The sequence below is a fragment of the Oryctolagus cuniculus genome, chromosome 8 (assembly GCF_964237555.1).
Source record: "Oryctolagus cuniculus chromosome 8, mOryCun1.1, whole genome shotgun sequence".
Lineage (NCBI taxonomy): Eukaryota > Metazoa > Chordata > Mammalia > Lagomorpha > Leporidae > Oryctolagus > Oryctolagus cuniculus.
The window spans coordinates 121,750,790-121,760,195 of NC_091439.1; positions in this window are offsets into that span (position 1 = coordinate 121,750,790).

Below are 9,406 nucleotides of genomic sequence, written 5' to 3' on the forward strand. Positions count from 1 at the left end.
CATATTGATGCCCCCGGGGAATTCAGAAGAACTCAAAGTAAGCGGAGTCCACTCTGCTTACTGATAACGGTCATCATCAGAGCCTTGGCTTCCTCAAGAACACAAAAATGCCTCTTGGGAGCCACCGCAGGATCAGAGCAGAGAAACTCACCAGAGAAGCACAACAATGACTGTCAGACCAGCGGGACTTGAATGGATAAAACAGCTCAGACAACAATCAGGGTGCTCTGAATGTTCTTCAAAATAATCGGGGCGGTGGGGGAAGCGGCTGGGACTGTTTTACAACCAGATAGGTACAGGTGAGGAAGCTGAGTCACAGAGAGGAGGAGGTTTGTTATCTTGTACTAGGTGTTTTGGGTTTTTAAATTCTCACAGTAAAAATTAGAGAAAATTAGAAACCTAGAAGGTTATTAGCTATAAACATGCCAAAAAACTAGTGCCACAGAGGCAAACATCACCTGTCCTAATGCCTTTTTTGTTTTTATTTTTTCTTTTAAGAGATTTTTATTTATTTGAAGGGTAGAGTTTCAGAGAGACAGAAAGAAATCTTCCACCTGCTGGTTCACTCCACAAATGGCCACAACAGCAAGGGCTTGGCCAGGCTGAAGCCAGGAGCCCAGAGCTTCTTCCAGGTATCCTACAAGGGAGCAGGGGCCCAAGCGCTTGGGCCATCCTCTGCTGCTTTCCCAGCTGCATTAGCAGGGAGCTGGATCAGAAGTGGAGCAACTGGGTCTCAAACTGACGCCCACATGGAATGCTGGCATCATAGGCAGTGGCTTTACCTGCTATGCCACAGCACCAGCCTCAGTGCCTTTTTTTTTTTTTTAAAAGTATGTATGTATTTATTTGTTTGAAAGGCATAGAGACAGAGAGAGGAGGAGAAACAGAGAGAGAAACATTTCCATCTACTAGTTCACTCTTCAAATGTCAAAAACAGGCAGGAGTGGGTCAGGCTGAAGCCCGAAGTCCATCCGGGGCTCCCATATGTGTGGCAGGAACCCAAGTACTTGGGCCATTATCTGCTACCTCCCAGGTACATTAGCAGAAAGCTGGATCAAGAGCAGAGGTAGGCACTCTAGATATAAGGTGTGGGAGTCCAAGCTGCAGCTAACCCTGTCCTGATTCTCTCCAAGCAATTGCCTTCCTTCAATTTTGTGGGCCCACTGGCAACTAGTCCCTATGATAAAATGAATGGACAAGTATCATTAAATATACCATTTATATATAAGTGACAAGCCCCTGTTCGGATTCCCTGCTCAGCAAGCAATTCTCTGGTTGTCACCCTGCTTGCAGAGATGCTACTCTGTGCCGGTACTGCGCCTCTATCCCCATGACAGCTGCAGCCTCCACTATTTGGAGGTTTTTCTCTTTTTAAAGACTTATTTATTTGAAATTCAGACACACACATGAGAGAGAGAGAGAGAGAGAGAGAGAGAGAGAGAGAGAGAGATCATCCGTCCACTGGTTCACTCCTCAAAAACCTGAACCAGCTATGTTGAGGCCAGACAGAAGCCAGGAGCCAGGAACTCCATCTGGATCTCCCACGTGGGTGCAGGAACCCAGGCATTTGGCACATCATCTACTGTCTGTCCAGTGTCTTCCCAGGCACATTAGCAGGAATTCTGGTGTGGAAATGGAGGATCCAGGACTTGAACCAGTGATCTGATATGGGATGCTGGCATAGCAGGCAAAGGCTTAACTCACTGTGCCGCAATGGCAGCCCCAGTCTCCATTATCTGACTGCGCTAGGATTCTGCCTTTGTACATTGATCTTATGAAGTTGGTCAATGAGTCTGTTTTGTTTTTTCTTTTTAACATTTTTTAAATTTATTAATTAATTTATTTATTTTGAAAGAGTTACAGAGAGAGGGAGAGGCGGGGTGGGGGGTGAAATCTTCCATTGGTTCACTCCCCAGATGACTGCAACCTCCAGGGCTGGTGGCCCAAGCACTAGGACCACCCTCTGCTGTTTTCCCAGGTGCACTAGCAGGGAGCTGGATCAAAGGTGGAGCATCCGGTACTTGAACTGGGACTTGAACCAGTGCCTGTATTGGATGCCAAGGCTGTAGGTGGTGGCTTAACCCACTGCATCACAGTGCTAGGCCCAATGAGTCTGTTCTAAAAGTGGAGCTATTCACAGTGTGCTCACAAAATATCCAGGTTCTAATCCTTTAAAGATCAGAACAACAAAGCCAAGGAACATGTCCCAAGGTCATGAATGTCTCCTGAGAGACCCTCAGGCAGAAGCAGTCAGATGACTGAACCCCTCACCCAGTCTTTTCCAAATTTCTGGAGAAACAAAAACTATATTTATAGAATTCTCACTGTGCAGCATGCATCGTGCTGGGTACTTTCCATGAGTGATCCCCTTTAATTTTCACAGTAGAAAACATAATGGTGAGTTCTCACTTGGAAGGATTTCTGTCTAAACTGGTTACATGAGAAAATGTCTAGCCATTGCTGTGGTGTAGCAGGTAAAGCAGCCGCCTGTGGTGCTGACTTTCCAGATGGGTATGGGTTCAAATCCTGGCTGCTGTACTTCCAATCCAGCTCCCTGCTAATGTACCTGGGAAAGCAGCGGAGGATGGCCCAAGTGCTTGGGCCCCTGCATCCACATGGGAGACCTGGAAGAAGCTCCTGGCTCCTGGCTTCAAATAGTTAAAAGTTCTGGCTGTTGCAGCCATTTGAGGAGTGAACCAGCAGATAAAAGTTTGCTCTCTCTCTCTCTCTCTGTAACTCTTTCAAATAAATAAATAAATAAATCTTTAAAAAGAAAAAGTACACAAAAGGACAAATGAAAGAGATTGTTGATTAATCATGAAAAATATACTTATGTTGAATACTTATATAATCTATAATGCCATATTCTGGCTATAGTACACATATAGATTATATATAATATAAAATAAAATTACTAAGCAGTGTTTTTCTAAGTAAATGTTAACATTCCCCATCTTATTACAAATAGTCTACCATTTAAAATAATATTATAGTCAATCCACCTAATCAGGCTCTTTGTAATTGTATTTATTTACTTACTTATTTATTTTTATTTGAGAGGTAGAGAGGGGGAGATCTTGAAGCTGCTGGTTCATTTCTCAAGTGCCTACAATGGATCCTGAAGCTAGGAGCTGGGAACTGAATCCGGGTCTCCTACATGAGTAGCAGCAACCAAGCACTTGAGCCATCACCTACTGCCTCCCTAGGAGCACGTCAGCTGGAAACTGGAATTGGGAGTGGAGCTGGGACTCAAACCAAGACATTCTGATATGGTATGCCGGTGTCTTGAGCAGCATCCTGACCACTGCATCTGCCCCAACCAGGCTCTTACTAAACCCATATTGCCATAGTCCACCGAGAGTGATGAAAAGTGAGGTTAACCTCTCTGTGTTGTAGAATCAGGATGTGAGACTTCCATAGGTCTAAGCCCAATGCCCAGTGTTAATTTGGATATTAAACATTAGTGGTGCTGCACTTCTGTGTCTTTCTGTATCATCTATATGCATACAAAATGGAATTCCAATATTTTCCCCACGTTTTAATGGAGTGCCTTTCATATCCTCTGGGGCACCTGCTCTCCACTTTATTATTCTGTGTGTTGGAACAGTATTTCCTAGTATAACACAATGCACTTTATTCTGTTCTTCTCTTGTCTTTTTAGAAAACTTCTGTCCATCAGGTTTGATAACCCAGCACCCCTTGCAGTGCCTGGTCAGCCATAATTGCTCACGTCGCTGGATGTTGGATCCAGAGTTAGAAGAATGGTTTCCCAAGAGACACCCCAGGAAAAGTGTGACCAGGACCAGCCTTGTGCAGGGCCCAGAGTAATGGAAAGTCATGAAAGAGCACATTCGATTTGAGATCGATAGATCTGGACCCGAGCCTGTGCTCTTTGCCCTGTGAGCTCTGTGTTCTCTTTATAAACAAGATAAATAAAAACTGCCCCACCCATTGCACAGGTTTGTTTTACCAGCCGTTTTCCTCTTTGCCTTCCTATGACCAAAATATTCACATTCCAAGAAGCTTGTGCAGCTGGGCTGGCCTGCAGACCTGGGGTGGCAGGTGAGCCGCCAGGGCAGGGAGGCAGGCAGTGGCTGAGAGGCTGCTGAAAAGCTATGCAAAGGAGATACACATCGTTGGCATGCTGCCTTCCCGTCTTACCCTGCAAGCCACCTCTCACGCAGCAACCACGATGATCTTTTCAGACGGGAAAGCAGATCATGCTATTGCCTGCCTGAAACCCTCAATGGCTTTTCATGGCAGCCTTAGGATAACATTCAAACTATTTCTCATGGACTGGCCCTATCTACCTCCACATCTCATTCAGTCCCTTCCCCCAACTCTGCGCTCCAGCCAGACCTTCTGTTCCTTAGACTTGCCAAGAGTTCTCCTGGCTCCAGGCCTTGACACATGCTGATTCCTCCGCCCAGTGCCCTCCCCTCAGCCTTCAGCTCTCAACTCATATGGCCTCATTAGCAATGTCTTCCCTGGCCATCCTGTCTTAGAAGTTGTCCCTCACTTACTCTCTGTCATAGCACCACTTTATTTCATCATTGTCCCCTATTCCAATCTACAGTTATTTTTTGTGTACAAGTACAGCCTTTGTCACCTTATTGCTAGGTCCTTAGTCCCTTGCAGGGCTTGTGAAACATCAGAGACACTCAATCAGTGTTTACAGAATAAGGGGCAGTGCTTAGTGGATCCATTAAGAAGCTGCTTAGGGGGTCGGCATTGTGGTGCACGGGATAAAAGCTGCGGCCTGCAGTTTATACTGCCACCAGTTCAAGTCCCGGCTGCTCCACTTCCAATCTAGTTCCCTGCTATGGCCTGGGAAAGCAGTGGAGGATGGCCCAAGTCCTTGGGTGCCTGCACCTACATGGGAGACCTGGATGAAGCTCCTGGCTCCTGGCTTTGGATCCACCCGGCTCCAGCCATTTGAGGAGAGAACCAGCGGATAGAAGACCTCTCTGCCTCTCCTCTCTCTGTGTAACTCTGACTTTAAAATAAATAAATAAATTTTAAAAAAGGAGAAGCTGCTTGGGCTGCATCCCATATCAGGGTGCCTGGGTTTGAGTCCCAACTCTGCTCCTGATTCAGCTTCCTACCAGTGCACACCCTGGGAAGCAGCAGATGATGATGGCTCACGTACTTGGATTCCTGCCACAGACATGAGAGACCCAGATTGAGTCTTCCTTTCAAATAAATAATTTAAAATATTTAAAAATATATATTTTTGGGAGCTGGCATTGTGGCACAGCAGATTAAGCTGCCACCTGCAACAATAGCAACATGTATGAGTGCTGGTTTTGTTGTGCCTAGGCGAGGGCAAACAGAGGAGCAGAACACAATGATAAAATTTGATGGTCCTGGGACTGGTGCTCCGCCTGCAGTGCCAGCATCCCATATGGGTGCCAGTTCTAGTCCCGCTGCTCTTCTTCCAATCCAGCTCTCTGCTGTGGCCTGGGAAAGCAGTAGAAGATGGCCCAAGCCCTTGGGCCTCTGCACCCGCGTGCGAGACCTGGAGGAAGCTCCTGGATCCTGGCTTCAGATCAGTGCAGCTCCAGCCATTGCAGCCATCTGGGGAGTGAACCAGCAGATGGAAGACCTCTCTCTCTCTGTCTCTCTTTCTCCCTGTACCTGCATGGGAGACCTAGAAGAAGCTCCTGGCTCCTGGCTTCAGGTTGGCACAGCTCCGACCATTGCGGCCATTTGGGGAGTGACCCAGCAGACAGAAGACCTTTCTTTCTCTCTCTCCCTTCTCCCTCTCACTGTCTGTAACTCTACCTCTCAAACAAATTTTTTTAAAAAAATCTAAAAAAAATTGATAGTCCTTTTTTGCTGGTAGTGGAGAGCTGGCTCATGCTCTAAAGAACTCTCGACCCTGAAGCTCAAACAACAGGGTTTATAAAGGCAAAAACCACAAGGAGGGGATGAAAACACATGGTTACTAGGGACAGGGGGAATTCATGGTTACTAGGGTCAAGCTGACCTAAAGCATATGGGAAACTAATATCAATTACAATCTTGACAATACAAGTACAGTCTTGGCATTAGTCCAGGTACTGACCTAAATCATAAGTGGGACATAGACAAATTACAATCTTAACATTAATCCAGGTGAAACCTATCTGTTTTAAGCTTGAGCGATCATGCTAGAGAGTTTCTATGTTTTGCCAAACAAGATGTAGTGTACTGTTATTGTCTCAGTTTTAGACCAGAGTTAGTTTCAGGCCATAGTCTCATGATGGGGGGGGGTGTTCTCTCAAGATGGAGTCTCGGTGCTCTAAAATCAAGTCCCTGCTGTCAAAATGTCACTGCTAGTTGAATCCCGGCTGCTTCACTTCCGATCCAGCTCCATGCTAATGTATGGGCAAGCAGCAGAAGATGGCCCAAGTGCTTGGGTCCCTGCACCCACATAGGAGAGCCAAGTGGAGTTCCAGGCTCCTGGCTTTGGCCTGGCCCATTAATGGCCATTGAGGCCACTGGGGAATGAACCAGCAGATGGAAGATCTCTCTCTCTCTCTCTCTCTTTCTCTCTCTCTCTCTCTCTTTTTCTAAGTCTCTCCCTCTCTGTAATTCTGCCTTTCAAGTAAATAAATCTTTAAAAATAAATATACATATTTGCGGCCGGCGCCGCGGCTCACTAGGCTAATCCTCTGCCTTGCGGCACTGGCACACCGGGTTCTAGTCCCGGTCGGGGCGCCGGATTCTGTCCCGGTTGCCCCTCTTCCAGGCCAGCTCTCTGCTGTGGCCAGGAAGTGCAGTGGAGGATGGCCCAAGTACTTGGGCCCTGCACCCCATGGGAGACCAGGAGAAGTACCTGGCTACTGCCATCGGATCAGCGCGGTGCACCAGCCGCGGCAGCCATCGGAGGGTGAACCAACGGCAAAGGAAGACCTTTCTCTCTGTCTCTCTCTCTCACTGTCCACTCTGCCTGTCAAAAAAAAAATACATATTTGCATTGAATAAATGAGTAAATCTTCTTGCACTGAAAGAATCTCCATCTTCTATTGATGACTCTTCTTCAAAAGTAACGCAAGGCTAAACAGGAGTGTGTGGTGCAACAGAAGAGCAAGTGTTGGCACAGGACGTGCAGGAAGGGTGAGTCACTTCCAGGAAGAGGCCATCGGGGGAGCCAAGCTGGTGGAAAAAAAGCAGAGGCGCACTTGCGACTGGATGAGAGCAGAAAGTAGTGGAAAGTGCTGTGTCACCATCGGCAGTCAACAGCTGGTGGGATTCCCAAGCTATAGATAGCCCAGGATGTCTCAGGGAAAGACATTTGGAGGAGAAGCAGATGCCTGTAAGGCAGATGCCTGCTCCATACAAACTCCACGTCACGTGCTGGGGTGGGGCAGTTCACGCTCTCCGCACTTCCCGTTCTCTCCCGTGCTCTCTCCGCACCCCTCCTCCATTCCGTCTTTGACTGCTCTGTCACCTCCATCCATTCCTTGTATGGGATCAACTGTAACTCAAGGTAAAGGAGGCAAAGATCTCTGGAACGAGCAGGGGCTGCAAAGTCAGGCAGCTCCAGCACTGCATTTACATCATCACCTCATTCCAGCCAGCAATATTATTGTGGAAAAGCTATTTCACTTCTCTAAGGAAACAATAAATGTACCTCATGAGGGTTATTATGAAGATTAATAAGATAATACATAAAACACCTGGCCCGGTAAGGGGCAAGTAATAGCTATAATTTCAAAATGAGCTCAGTGAGTTTGGAGAGAGTTGATAGAAAAAGGAAAAAAATAGCATTGAAGACAAATCTATAGCAGATATCATATTTAGTGGTGAAACAAGCACAAGACATGGTGTCTTAGAACAAGAACAAGACACGGATGTGAGCTGTCATCTGTACTGTGGGTCGGGGGCTGGTGCTGTAGTGCAGAAGCACCCATATGTGATGTATCCACATCCCTTATCAGAGCACCAGTTCAAGTCCTGGCTACTCCGCTTCCATTCCAACTTCCTGTTAATGCACCTGAGAAGGCAGCAGATGATGATCCAAGTACTTGGGCCCCTGCACTTGTGGGAGAATGCAGTGGAGTTCCCAGTTCCTGAGTTCTGTGTGGCCCAGCCCTGACTATTGCAGCCATTTGGGAAGTGCACCTGCAGATGGAAGCTTGCTCTTTCTCTCTCTCCTTCTCTCTCTGTCACTCTGCCTTTCAAATAAATCAATAAATAAATCCTAAAAAATGTATTAGCTTGATTATCTTGCCCAGTGCAACAACATAAAGTTTAAAAAAATTTTGTAGGGATTCCAAAGAATGAAAAAAAAATGGCTCTTACTTGCTGATATGATTATTTATGCAGAACACCAAAAAGAATATGCAAGTAAATAATTAGAATAAATGCTTCACTTGGTTCCTCAATACAATGGTATTTGTACTTTATATACAAATACCAATTGTATTTCCATACATCAACAACAATTAGAAAGTGGAAATGTTGAAATATATCTTTAAAGAGCAGCAAAAATAAAATTCCTAGAAATAAATGAATCCAGTTCTTCAAGCAAAAAATAATAAATCTAAATTATTAGAAACATTAACCATATTTTTGGGCAGGAAGAATCAACTTTTTTTTTTTTTTTTGGACAGGCAGAGTGGACAGTGAGAGAGAGAGACAGAGAGAAAGGTCTTCCTTTGCCATTGGTTCACCCTACAATGGCTGCCGCGGCCAGTGCGCTGCGGCCAGCGGACTGCACTGATCCGATGGCAGGAGCCAGGTACTTCTCCTGGTCTCCCATGGGGTGCAGGGCCCAAGTACTTGGGCCATCCTTCACTGCACTCCCTGGCCACAGCAGAGAGCTGGCCTAAAAGAGGGGCAACCGGCACAGAATCCGGCGCCCCGACTGGGACTAGAACCTGGTGTGCCGGCGCCGGAAGCCAGAGGATTAGCCTAGTGAGCCGTGGAGCCAGCCGAATCAATATGTTAAGATAACAATTCCTTGGGGGCTGGCATTGCAGCACAGTGGGTTAAGCAACTGCCTGCAGTGCCAGCAACCCATATGAGCACTAGCTCAGGTCCCGGCTGCTCCACTTCTTTTGTTTGTTTGTTTGTTTGTTTAACCAAACTTTTGCTCTGTTAATATTTTGTATTGCTTTTTTTTATTTTTAGATTTTTTTTTTGATAGGCAGAGTTTCAGAAAGAAAGAGAGAGGTCTTCCATCATCTGCTGGTTCACTCCCCAAATGGCCGTTACAGCCAGAGCTGGGCCGATCCAAAACCAGGAGCCAGGAGCTTCTTCCAGGTCTCCCACAAGGATGCAGGGGCCCAAACACTTGGGCCATCTTCTACTGCTTTTCCAGGCCATAGCAGAGAGCTGGATCAGAAGTGGAGCAGCCAGAACTTGAACCAGCGCCTATGCGGGATGCCAGTGCCAAAGGCAGATGCTTAACTACAGG